This window comes from Bactrocera dorsalis, chromosome 4, assembly GCF_023373825.1.
Source record: "Bactrocera dorsalis isolate Fly_Bdor chromosome 4, ASM2337382v1, whole genome shotgun sequence".
NCBI classification, from domain to species: Eukaryota; Metazoa; Arthropoda; class Insecta; order Diptera; family Tephritidae; genus Bactrocera; species Bactrocera dorsalis.
The window spans coordinates 54,739,596-54,754,007 of NC_064306.1; the positions used below are offsets into that span (position 1 = coordinate 54,739,596).

Below are 14,412 nucleotides of genomic sequence, written 5' to 3' on the forward strand. Positions count from 1 at the left end.
CCAATTGCAGGTCACTAAAAACTCCCACTCTAAGGCGTTCAATTTTTCTCTACGTTCTCGTTTCCATCGCACAGCTCTACGAATTTTTCCATTCTGTGGAGGTATTTTTTGTAGTATCCGTGGCCGGATAACAGCTGAGCTCACAGCCCCTCTGATTGTCGGCGATTTTAGCAGTTTTTTTTTTTTTAAATAGGGCCCTCATGTTGGCCATTGATGTGCTAAGTTGGGAGGTGATTTTCGCTCCCTTTCCTGTGACGTGCTGGATTTGTACCCATAAGGTTAGTCTTTGCCTAGTTATTTTACTTGCTTTTTTGCTTGCAGTAGTGGCTCTATTTTTTCCGTAGCGAGCTGGAAGTAGTGTGACCTGATTAAGCTTAAGTATTTAAGCCATCTATGCTGCACGGCTTCTACACTTTCAATGACGCATTTTATAGCTCCTAATGTTGATCCGCCGGATCTAAAGCCGTTTGTCTGGGAAAGAGTCCTCCAGCTTCGTTGATAGCCGCTTCAAGTCTAGGCTTATGTAGCCTTTCGTTATAGCATATAGCTGCCATACAAACTGACCGATTAAAACAAAGTTTGTGTAAGGAATCATTTTTATTTAGCTTAGCGCTTTTTCTTGTTTCCTTTTTATTTTGAAAACTATTTCATCAATTTGATTCAAACTTGGCTGGTAATATTTCCAAATCGACCATATATTCCGGAAAGACCCAGATTATACATTTCTTTTACTTATTTGATTTTTTTTCAAATTTTTTATTTTAATTTAATTTATTTTTTATCATTTTTTTATCAATGCAACTAGTCTGAAACCAGTCTATAACTAGTTACGTAAAGATATCTGCAACACTATTTATAACAACAGAGTGAAAACAAGAAGATAATTTGCAATTCCTGTGAAAACAACAGCATTAATTATGGCATATAAAATATAAACCAACAATTTTAATGTGAACTATTTTCTCAAAGTAAATGCAATGCAACCTGAAAATATAAAAGTTTGTAATAATTAATAATAAATGTATCTCCATAAATAATAATATCAAAGAAAGGTCAACAAAATTGCTATCACGAGAGTCAAAAGATATCAATAATATAAGATAAACAAAAAACAGAAATTTAATCGAATAACAAACATTTCAATCTGTGCAAATAAGCCAAACATCGAAGCAGCAGAAGCCAAAAACAAAAGCAATTAACCACTACACAAGCAAAGTCAATTTAATTTTTTTTTTGTCGTTTTATGTTTATATTGCAAATTTATTATTTTATTTATTTGTTTTTGCAATTTGTTGTTGCATCGAATTTGCAGCAGCTTTGTTGCTGTGCTCGTTCGCCGGCTGTCATGTGAAAAATCTATTTCACCCCATTAAATCGCCAGCGGAAAGCGTACATATGAATTTACATATAAATAGGCGCAGATATATACATATATATATATGTATATAGAATAAACATATGTGTGTGTATGTGTAGTGTAGCTATGTAGTGACCATGCGTAGTCAATCAAAATCGCTCATACGCCAATCAGCACCATCGTCCGCAGCACTGTGGGTCACACGCCACGCTTTGTTTGCGCTGCGACACGTTTAAGTGGCGCTAAAATACAACTTTTTTTGTAGATATACAACATATGTTTTGTGCTGTTTTTTTGCCTCCCGTGTTTGGTGCTCTCAACAGCGACGCTCGCTAATTGTTTTTTTTTTTTATTTTTATCTTTTATTTGTGTTTATCAACAGAAAAATATCACACCTTTTTTTATTGCCCAACACCCCAGTGTTAATTTGTTTTAATATTTAGCTTATTTTGTTATTTGGTTAATATATTGTACATACTCTTTCGTATTGCTAATATTAGTACTTAACTACTTTGATACATATTAAACTGCCAAAAATGCATTATAGCAAGTGCCGTATGCTGCTCTACAAAATATTTATATTCAATTCATAAAATTCTAATACTAATTTTAATACTAAAAGAAAGTAAAAATGTATTACCAAAAGTAAGCTGTCTTGTTACGGATGGTTATTACTAAGATTATAATATTGCTTGTTCAGATATCTGGTAGGCTCTAACCAGTTCAAAGGATTTGACCCATGTATACTTACTCCTATATGTATAACTCTAAATTCTCATGAGCTAAACGAGATAATACTTTTATGGCAACTAATAGCCTTTCATTAACACTCAATTCTTTCCATTTTAGGATGCTAGCTTGATGGATTGACAAAGATATCCATTAAATACACTTTTTCCCCTTTCTCTCTATGTATTTTGAATTGACTATAAGTCACGAATTCTATATACTTAACGGTAGCTTTCATCTCCTTAGAAAATTTGTCGCTATAAAGAGATCTATCAGATATAATGCTTCATGATTTCACTATTCTCAGCTCATTTTTGGCAATAGTTTTTGTTTTTTTCCCTTGGCAAGTGTTAGAGATAAAAATTCAGAAAAGAAAACCGTTTTCTAAGATTTTCCATAGTTTTTAGTTCAGTACTATTCTAACTATTTTAGTATTATTTTCGAATTTCCAGTAATATGTCTCACCTAATAGCATACCTATTACGTCAACAATTATTTTACATTTGCTTTAGAATATAATTATTGTTCTTAATTCAGACTTAATACAATTAATAATTAATTCAATAACCTTCTCCTATAAGAAGGAGTTCAACTGTAATTACCAGTAATTTTTTTATATATTTCGGTTTTCAGCAACTCCAATGTTGCCAACTGTCAAGTGATAACTTTAGCGTAAGGTTTGACATTATTGATGTTATATATACTCAGAATGTTTTGTTATACTAGCGCTATTTATGTTACTTACAGTAACTTAAAATATTCACCTCCGCCAAAAAATGTTATTATTAATTATTCCACTTTCAAAGTGGATTAACTCAGCAAAAGTGTATCGATGAACTCAGTTAAATTTTTGGCGACGAAGCTCCATCAAAGACTAGTGTATATCAAAGGTATGGTGAATTCAGCCAAGCTCGTTGATCACTTCATGACGGATTTCGTGAAGGTCTCCCAATATGAATGGATGAAATGATAGATTTGAAAAATCATAGCCTTATGGTACAGTCAGAAGTCAGATACAAATTATATGTCAGAGAGAATATTCGCAAAATATCGATGAATTTCTTAGTATAATTGTTGTATGAGAAAGTGACAACAGAAAATCAAAAGCTGTACTGCAAAATATTTTACTTACTTCTTAACACAATAAAATTGAGTCAGCAACGATTATCCAGATATTGTAGCAGTCTTCGATACGCCATTTCTCTGCTCGCTACTGCTCACTTGTCAAAAAATTTACATGTTGATGCAACAACAAAGTTATCGAGTTGAATTCATGCAAGATATGCGGTTGCCTCATTAAAGTGGTAAAATGCTATCAAGTTTTTTGGTTCATTTTTTAGAATGATTACGAAATACAAATTTCATCTTTTACTTGTATTTTTTAAATTATGCCTTAAAATCGAGTATAGTAATTTCTATAAAACAAAAAAAAAAATGCGAAAATAAGAATTTCTTAACTTGACCCAGGTTTGTACCATAAGTTCCTCCCATTCGTTTGAGCATTTGGTATAGTTTGTTTGATGTGCTGGAGAGTAATACTTGACGAATCGAAGACAACTTCTGTTAAAGATCAAGACCTGTCAATGGTTAACACATCCGAGAACACGTACCCTATCTCCGGCAGTCACTGTCGATGTATGTAGCTTAGCGTAGCGTTCATCTCCTATTGATCAAAGTAGGCCTAAGCAAAACCTTCCTCACTCTCCATTCTGGCTTGGCCAACTTTTGTGTCGCTTCACCGTGGTTAACGAAATCAGTCTAATTTCGCTAGAAGTTGTCGTAAGAGACCTAATTTGCATCACCAGTAATCTTACGCTACTGAAATCGATCGCTTTTTCTATTTAACAGCGATTCGCAGATGAAAATTTGGTGGATTTGGCTGTTTTCGATAACTCGTGTGGCACTCATGCACTGAGTTTCCTTTTATATCCGTATTTATTTACAAATGTCATATATATTCACATAGCTTACATTTTTATATACTATACTATACTATACATTGTGACATTGAAATGTTCTAAATTTGATTTTTGCTGTCGATGAACTGTGAAAATCTCACTGAATGCATTTTGTGAATTTCTACTCTCAAATTTTAAAATAAATATACAGGCCCATAAATATAAACCTATATTTATACTTATAAAAATACTTGTTTGTTTACCTGCATATACTTGTTTGTATACATATATGCCCGATAATTGCGCTTAGAAAATGGGCCAGAGCGAATTGCAAGTAAACAAAGAACAAATTTACTAAATATATGCAGGGAAGCAAACTTAGCAACAAAAACAGAAAGCAAATTAAAAAAACAAAACAAAAATACGTCGAACCTCATCGTAAAATCAACTAAACAAACAGTTTAAATTAATTAGCAGATTAGATGAAAATCGCTCAAAATTTGTTTACTTGTGTGCATGTGAACATACTCATGTATGCAAAATATAGTTCAATATTATATATCGTGAGATTTATTAATAGCAAAATAATGCTTTTGGTTTCACGTTCGTATTTACGATATTAGTTTTTTACATTTCAAAAAGTTTAAACATATGATTTTGCTTCTCTTTTCAGTTGCTGTTGCCTCTCTTCGAATACTTCCTGCTTTCCTCAAAGCCCATGCAACCACCTTGACAACAAGTGTCCTCCAAAAACTTCCGGCTGATATACAAGTGTGTAAGTAAAATTGTGGCTACTAAATTAATACAGAATGAGAAAAATTTGATCCCAGTAGACAAGGTTTAAGATAAATATATATAGTACTTTTCCTGAAATTAGTATTTTATATAACTTTGAACATAGAAATATTAGGTTTATCTACAGCGCTTAAACATATTTTTTTTGATCATAACCTGGCTTAATAGCTTATTTTTATTCAAGGTGCTTAGGATGAAGAAGGCGTTTCATATCCAAAATATCCATCCAAATCTTTCGAACGGACTCGTGAGAAATGTCGAGCTCCCTCTAACTCTCTCTAATACTTGCCTGACGATTTTCAAGCACCAAATCCATCACTTTTTTAATATTTTCATCAGTTGAAGAAAGCGACGGTCATTCAGAACGAGGCATGTCTTCAACGATCTCTCGACCAAGGCTTTGTACCACACGTATCTTTGTGTTTTGGATAAAACTGAGTCACCGTAAGCCTTTTCCAATATTCGCAACAATTCCGCACACGAAATTTATTTAGAAATAAAAACTGTGAGACAAATTTTTTGTCCGATATTTTTATCCATTGTAAAAATCGCAAAACACTACTGAAGTGATCTTTCAAAAGCAAAAAAATATATAATGCTACATTTTACATACAGTCAGTCAGCCAGCAAAAGATTATGAAGCGTCAGTTCTCTGTGTAGCAGCTACATCCAATGTTCTCAGTTATGGCGGCCAACCCACATAGCTTCGCATTTCAAACAGTATGGGTTACCCTCGAAGGTTTTGTGTTTCTTACAGGGTACTTTTGTCACTTGCTTGTTGACAAACAGTTGCATCTAAGAGCAATGTCATTTTGTTTACCCTAAACAAAGGGTGAAAGAACTCGAAAAATATTTGTTTACGATTTTATCGTACCTGCCAATTTCAATCTGTAAATGTCCATAATAGCAAAGCGTTTTAGATACTCTCCCTATATCTATATTATGGCATTTGCAAGTTGACTAAATAAATGCTGACTAATGACTCATTCAAAATATAAATGATTATCTTTTGTTGTATTTGATATATTTATATTTAAAGGCTCGCTGGAATCGAGTATTTTGCGATAATAATGATATTTCGTCATACTTAGGTTAATGGTATGAATCTAATTTATAAAGTCAAAGGGAAGTTGAAACTTCTTTATATATAAGGAATATGGAGGCCAAGGGAAATATTGACCGTATTCAACCCATTTTTAACACACAGCCTTATCATTATCTATCTCGACTATATGTATATCCTACATTTTGAACGATATTTTCGGCAAAAAGTCAACCATACGCACTGTGGCACACATATTCTATGTATATGTGGGGGCTTGAAAATTTATTGTCCCTACTTTTCTTTTCTTTTCTTTCGTCTTTCTAATCATTTTTATATATACATACAATATAACCATATATCTAACCTGATTATTCTTGGGCGATACAAACAACTGTTAGGTAAACAAAACTATTATACCCTGTAGCAACATGTTGCAAGAGTATAACTGGTATTAGGCATAAGTCATACACACTACGTATAAAATTTGCACACGTTGCTGATACGTCATCTGTTGTTTATGTTTATTTATTATTATTCCTAATTTAGTTAAAATGATAAGCAATATGACGCATATTAATGAGGTCAAATTTTGATAATGGAATGTATTCCATTCTGGATTTATGTGTATTCTACATAATCGCTGGTCGAAACGACAATATATACATATATATATATAAATATTTCGATGTTTATGGCAGAAGATCCAAATACAACTGACTTGCATAAATGAATCAACACGTGAAAATTTCCTTAATTAAACAGCAACTATAGTGAATTTGATTTGGATTCTGAAAAAATAAGATATCTACATATATCGGTCGTTGAGCTCTTTAATTACTGAGATTTCTTTCTGTTTTTTTTTTCGGAAAATCCCTTGTAAGACGCCAAGCCCATTACAAAAATATTTTTAACATAAATTCTTTCACAATTGCTTGACTGATTGTTGTGAAATCATTTTATTCGAGAACTATTTTCAAATATAAGATTCTTATCTAAAAACACACATTAAATCTTGAACAGCAGGAATAAATATTGGACAACGGGCGGGCACCTCTTTCAGGTGAAATCACATATCTCAGGACCTGCTCGACCGATTTCAAAAAAACTGTTCTGACTTTGCTCCATATGATTGGTAATTGTTTGTGTGGAACCTTGATGAAAATTTACGAGTTGCATGTACTCTTGGTTAAAATCTAATCAATACTACCTCAAATCTCATATTATTTATTTATAATGATTTTCATTATTCTAACAAGTTTTATACCGAATATGTCGCTGAGTGAGTTTTGTTTATTTATAAAATTGTTTCAAATTATGTTCTCGAGTGTACTTGAGCAATGTAAAAATTATTGCAATCAGCCCGTTCTTTGCTCTGTCCCTAATACACCTTATACAATAAATTCTGTCTTTGCACCAGTATTTAAACCGTTCAGGTTGGACAGCTAAATAGGTAAGATTTCTTAAAAATTATGTGGCTTAGCGCTGAATTAGAATAGAGTTGGTCTATACCGTGGTCTAAACCGTATATCCCTAATATAATAAGTTACGATCCTCTGGTTATAATTTTTTTAAATTCTATTATTAATGCTGACATTGTATGCATATTGATATTCATTGCAGTTACATACATACATCATTTTTTATCATCGAACTATGTTCATTTACCACACTAGTGCAAAGTTCAGTAAAGTGTGATAAAATTTGTTGATATTCAACATGGAACTAGTGCATCATTCACTCAACTTTTCGAAATATGATATTACAAATTGTTTTCTTCAGCCAAGAACATATAGTATATTTAATTACATTTATATGAGTAATCTATTAGCAACAACATGTACTGTACATACGGTACATATGTATATACGAGTATTTAATAGATTGCATTGTTTTGTTGTCAGTGGATTGACAAAGGTTTCATGCTTGCTTAGCATTATAACAATTATTTGTAAGCGATCACATACAGTTGTGTTCAAAATAAAAGTATTGCCTTAAGGATAAGGTACAAAACTTTTTCCAAAATAATATATTAAGTTTTTGATAAAAATGTAAATAAGACTAGATAAAAGATTCATTGCAAATCGATTTTTTTAGAAGTAAACCAAATCAAAATTTAAAAAAAATAAGTAAAAAACTAATTTTTTCCGTTCGATGTTAGCCTGCTGCTGCACAAAACTGTATATGTGTTCGAAAGTATAGATAAATACATATGTTTTATATATGTATATGCTACGTATATCTATGTATCTTCGAGAAATTGACTTGCATGCGTGAGCTTGGGCGGAAGCTCAAAATGCTCTTGCTTTAATCACTGCCATAATCAACCATTTACTGCTGTGCGGCATCACTTTGTCATATTAAAAATGAAATTAAAACGAAAAATTAAAATAAATTGATAAATAAACATAAGTGCTGAAACGAATTGACATGGGAAAACAAATAATTATAATGGCGTATACGCTACAATGGCAAGCATAGCACGATTGCTCAAAATCACACAGGTTTTGCTAAAATTAATCAAAAAACATGTAAAGGAGCGTTAAGTTCGGGTGCAACCGAACAATAATAAGGTACATAAGGCTTGTTAGTTATTTGAGGACTAGGGTTTTCAAACGGTTGCACAGTCTTACTTTTTTTAAAGCATCTTTCAAAGGAAATCAGGGAGACTTATTGACCTGTGAATTTCACTTCTTTTTGACATCAGACGTCCTGAGAGGTTTTCTTCCAGAAACTGAAGAAAGTAATTCAAAGTGTGGGATGAAGCCGCTTCTTGTAACAAGCAGTAACCATCCCAACTGATTACACGGATTTTTTGGCAGACATATTCAAAAATATAATACCCAAAGATATCAATTTCTATTGACATTTTAGTTTTGTTTAATAAAAGAACACCTAATTATGATTTGTATTCAAATTTCGGTAGATGATAACTTTTTAATCTTGAAATGTCATTCCATGGGTTTTAATAAACACACAAAACTGACCGATTATTAAATGCAAAGCAATTTCCGGTTATGAAGTGTTTTCGTTATTGTTCTTAATTGCGATTTCTAACTCAAGCGGCTAATAAATTTTAAATTTATTAACTGTTTGCCAACCGAAATAAAATATGACGCACCCTTTATATAAATACACCTACTTATGTCAACTATTGGTATATTTCTTCGAGCCACTTGTTTCTTCGTGGTATTCCTTAGTAGAATATTATGACTGAAAGCCTCCAAGCAAAAGCTGTAGTAGATTCACAAAACAAATTTCCCCTTAAAATCATCAATTTTTCATACAAAATATTGAATATGTTCATTCATTTATTTTTTAATCAGCTACGCGTGCTAAACGCCAACACATTTGTAATTTTTTTCTTTTCCTATACATACTCGTATATATTTTAATATGAATAGACCTCTCAGCTAATGTAATGACGTTTTGTTATTCAAAATTTATTGACGCTGGCGTCAAAGTTGACATGGACGCGCTCAAGTTATTGACTTTGACCGCTTAATTGATTTGTAGCAGAGCTTTGAAGGCCAAAAAATACATACATATAAATATTTTAGTAGAGTTTATGTATGTTTGCATGTATACTACATTAATTTACACTTTCAATTAATAACTTTAACGCCTTTATTAATACATTGCGGAAATATATATTTATTCTTTGGTGAAAACTGCTTACACTTTCGCTTTCATAATTTTCAAGTTCAATAGCGTGAAAGATTTTTATTGCTTCGCTATATCAGCTTTTTTCATCATTACCAAAAGTGAGTTTCATATACTAACTCAGGCGTATCGCCGACTTATTTGTTTTCATGTGCAGCTGTATGTATGGAATTTTTATAAAATTATTTGGTCATAAATAACTTAATTAATGATTTCTGCAAACTCAACATTTTAAATTTACAATGTTAATAAATATTAAATAAAGCATTCAAGTGGCGTTTTAATACACTGTGCGACAAATCAAAGTTGTTAATATTCATGTGGGTATATAGAGAAGAAAAAGTTTGGTTTTGATTAGCTCGTTAAGGAATTAAGTCCATATCCATCTAGTCTGAAAAATTTCTTTCATATAATTTTTTAAAAAGCCATTTTATTTTTAAGTAATAAATAAAAAGTAGTTTGAATTTCCAAGTTTCAATTTACATTAAAAATCGGAGATTCATTTTGAAAGTACAGGATTTCTGCCGGTGAGCAAAATTTTGCTGCTTAAAGTTATCTCAAGATATGTAAGAATTTGAATTCGATTGGTCCAGCGGTTTCGGAGAAAATTTTATCCCTTTCAGAATTTTGAGAAAAACGCATTTCTTAATCCTTATCTCCTTTAATCGATCGATTTTTAATCTACAACTGAATATAACCACTTTACTTGAGAACATTTTCTTATATGATGTTGCCTACCTTCAGGCTGAATACTCTTATTTTAGCCAAGTCACGTACCTAATTTAATATCCATATTGAAATGTTTTAATGTTATTATTTTTCATATTTAATAAATAATATATTTTTGAAATAACCTAATGTTATAATTATATTAGTACTTAGAACTCAATAGTGAAGTCACAAGGCAGACCTATGTAAAAGGTGATCCATTTCGAAGTTCCCTACCTGTTTACAGAAAAAACGCAGAAATTTTAAATATAATGGGGTATGTTTATTATGATTCGAAATAACACTATTTGGTAATATTTTGCTCCAAGGCCTGTATAAAAGCGGGATTGTCTGCATAGACTTTACATAGTCCCACAGGAAATAGTCTAACGGTGAGTTATTACATGACCGGCAATATTTTTGAAGTTATATGCACCGATGATTCCACCGGCCTACAAATCACACGAAACCGTTGTTTTTTCTGAATGAAGTGGCAGGTTGCCTAAACGTGACAAGTTTGCTTGTTTACATACCCGTTGAACCAGAAATAAACCTTAACGCTGAACAAAATTTGGTTGAAAAACGTCGTATCTTCTTGGAACTTTTCAGGGGCCAAAAGAGCAAAGCGAAGTCAGCTTCAATTCTTGCACAAGTTGTATTTTTAACGCTTTCAATTTAAGGTTTGCACCAAGTTCCACAAGTCAGTCTTCATTCACACTTTCAGCTACGGCTGCTATAATTTATTCACTGGGTTCTGGATGTGGTCTGTTCGGTCGAATGTTAAAATATATATTTTGCAGACGCACGATCGTCAATTGGTTTTTAAATCTAAACAGGTAACTTCGAAAGCGTGCCGATATTTTTATTTTTGGTTATGGAACCACCATAGCGACAAGTAATTTAGATAACAATAAGGTAGTAACTGAAATAACCATCTACAAAAAGAAACTGAAAAAAATTGGAGCATACTCGTACAGTGTGTCATGAGTACCTTGTTGGTGGTAAAAGTAGATTACAAAATTAAAAAAAAAAATATTTAACTGTCAATTCATGGAAAATAATAAAATTTCCTTGCTTAAAAAGTTGTAGGTGGAGATTTTCCAGAATAACTTTTTAATACATTTATAAACTTACCTTTAATATATTGCAACCTCTCTCACGCCCTCTTTAGCGCAAAATTTAATAGTAGTTTGGGAACCACTGCTTCTGTTAAGATTACCAGTGTCCAATAGGCAAGTTATCGTCGATTTTATTTTATGACTACAAATTTTTATGACTTTTCGATTACTTCATTGGAAGTTTTATAATTTTTGTCGAAAGATAATATGTGTTTACGAGACGTGTACCAGCCTTTAAGCCCACTAGTGTGGACAAGGTGGTTGTAGACTAAAGAAGTTTGTAGACTTGGCATCAAAGCATAAAACAAATAAAAATTAAACTATTATATATATATATTAAAAAGCAGTAAGTGCAATTACTTTCTAATAATTCTACTATTTGTACTTGCCCATATGTGTTTTTAGTGTAAGTGTATTTATTACTGATTTATAGACAAAACAAACCACGTGTTATATGTCGGTTTAGTGACATTACTATTAGATTACAAAAATGTGCCACGTGATCGCGGGTGTTGTAAGAAAATAAATATATTATTTTTATTAATTAATAACTATTTTCTATATGTGTTTTTTTTTTGTTTTTAAACTTATTTTTGCGATTTTTGAAATATATCTGTATATTAGTTCGAAAATATAGTAAAAAGAAATAATTTCTTAAATTAATTACTCATATGATCGATATTGTAATTTAAAAATTTTTGCTCTGAAAAGTTTCGAAAACATTTTGCGATGTGGTGAAAGATAAGTCTGGCAGAAAGTTCGTATTATTATTTTATATAAAATTTTGACTGAAAGGAAAAAAGTTTAGAAACAACAAATTTTTTTCTACGATAATTTTTATTGATTTTTATATCGGTGAACTGATTGACTGTGATATCGCGCGACACTCACACAGAACTTTCTCTTATTAGAATTTTCATGAACTGTAGTATGTTCAACATGTTTAATACTATTATGAGCATAAAATAGTAAGACTTTGTTTATAGTTTTAAAATTCTTAATTTATTCCTTAAAAAGTAATCCCTTGATTTCCGACCTACTTTGACGTGTTTTTTTCGGCTTCGGCTCAACTTTGCCACGATCGCCAGTAGTGAAATGTTTAATGACATTCTGCTAGTCGGAAAGCATTGATTCACAGACGTTAACGCGACGATGCTTGTCAAAAGACTTGAGTGATTTTGGAATCAATCGTGCTTTCACTTTTCCTAGGACCAAATTATCTTCCAAAATGGGAAACCAATGGGAAACTGCTCCTTCCGACATACAAATAATGCCGGAAAGATATCTGACTATTAATCGTTGATTCTCAAGTACCAATTCCTCTCTTTTATTGACGTGTTGATCACCAGTTGATGTTCATGGCTGTCTTGGACAAGGTTCGTCGTCTTATACAAACCAAATTTAATGGATTTGTTTTGTTGAAATTTAAATTGAAACTGTTGGCAAAAGTTACGTATTTCGAGTCTGCCGTTGCTGTTGCTGTTAATGTTAGTTCCGAGATAGACGAAATTATCTACGACTTCGAAGTTATGACTGTCAACAGTGACATGAGATATTTCGTCTTGCCCTCGTTCACTATCGGACCCATTTGCTTCGCTGCCTTATCCATTCTGGAGAAAGCAGAACTAACCATGCGATTGTTGAGGCCAAGGATATCAAAATCAGCTAACGCCAACAGCTGTACACTTTTATAGAATATGGTACCTTCTCTATTTAGCTCTGCAGTTGGAATTGTTTTCTTCAAGAGTAGATTGAAGAAGTCGCACGCCTTGTCTGAAGTCTGTTTTGGTATCGAACGGCTCGGAGACGTCGTTCCCGATCCTGACGGTGCTTTTGGTATTGATCAACGCCAGCTTACACAGCCGTGCTGCTATGGCGAGGATACCAAATTCAGATATAGCGGCATAAAAGCAGCCCCTTTTCGTGTTTTATGGCGAAGTGGTGGAGTGTTTCGATGCTTTTTTCACGGGTTTTTTCCAAGATTTGGCGCATGGTGAATATCTGGTCGGTTGTTGATTTACCAGGTCTGAAGCCACACTGATAAGGTCCAATCAGTTTGGTGACGATGGGCATAACCTTTCACACAATACGCTCGATATAACCTCACATGCGATGTTGAAGAGTCTTATCCAATGATAGTTGGCACAGATTTTTGGGTCTCCCTTTTTGTGGATGGGATAGAGCACATTAAATTCCAATCGTAGGGCATGCTTTCGACCGATAATATTAAACAAAGAAGCTGATGCAGCAGGCTGGAGAAGTGTTCCCTCCATAAATTCAGTATGCTCTGGACATCAGTCACTAGATCACCCCGGGAGGTTTGCTCCGGTATTAACCGTGTCGGCTAGCTTGTCAAGCTACTCTTACTCACCCATTGCGCGTGATTGGCTCTTATGGTATCAACTTTACAATTTCAGCCGCCAAGCTTGCGCTTTTGTCTTTGTCGCAGAAAAACTGTAAAATATACAGTATATTCCCTCTGCTGGTGACCATCTTTACCGCGTGCTCAAACAGCAGATAGTTCAGAAATCAGGAAACTGTTTGGGACATTTTTTTAGTACGAAACACATCACCAAAACCATCAATTGGAAAAATTAAGGATTTCTTCTTACAAAATCGCTTATATTTTGTCCACTTTGCCTATCATGGGAAAATTGCAAATCGCATTTCTATTCAAAAGTTTAACTGTGGATTTGTATAATGGTTTTTTATAACTAAATTTTCATACAAAATTACTTTCTAAATTGATTTGCGAAAACAGCCAGTGGTCTCAAGGTCGTGCTAATTATGGTAACTACATTACTTGCATCAAGTAATCGTGCTACTTGACTTGTTTTCAATTGATACTATCATTGTAGCTGACTCAGATCACATAAAAAACCCCGGATCATAAACTGCGTTCAAGTATAATAAAAACACCAAAAACATTTAGCAAACGTCCTACGGGTCAAACAAAGTCTGAGATAAAATAATAAAAACGCCAATAAATGAAAAATGTTATACACCTAAGTAGCAGTAGCGCTTAAATTTAGTATTAAATTTTAATTCGGCTTATCTGCATGTACACATACGGTTTCGTTTATTTGCTAAATTCAATTATTT

General features: G+C 32.8%; 1 protein-coding gene across 7 annotated transcripts in view; it reads left to right on the forward strand.

The window, feature by feature from the left end:
- Positions 1 to 14,412, forward strand: part of LOC105228832 (uncharacterized) — a 117,334-nt gene that overhangs the window by 75,921 nt on the left and 27,001 nt on the right. For 5 of the 7 annotated variants that reach the window (XM_049454209.1, XM_049454207.1, XM_049454211.1 and 2 more), the window contains exon 2: positions 4,658 to 4,759. The gene's annotated coding sequence lies outside the window, so the exon portion shown is untranslated. Of the gene's footprint in view, positions 1 to 4,657; positions 4,760 to 11,560; positions 11,657 to 14,412 lie in introns of those variants that run through there. The other 2 variants (XM_029551358.2, XM_049454210.1) reach the window with 2 other exon arrangements.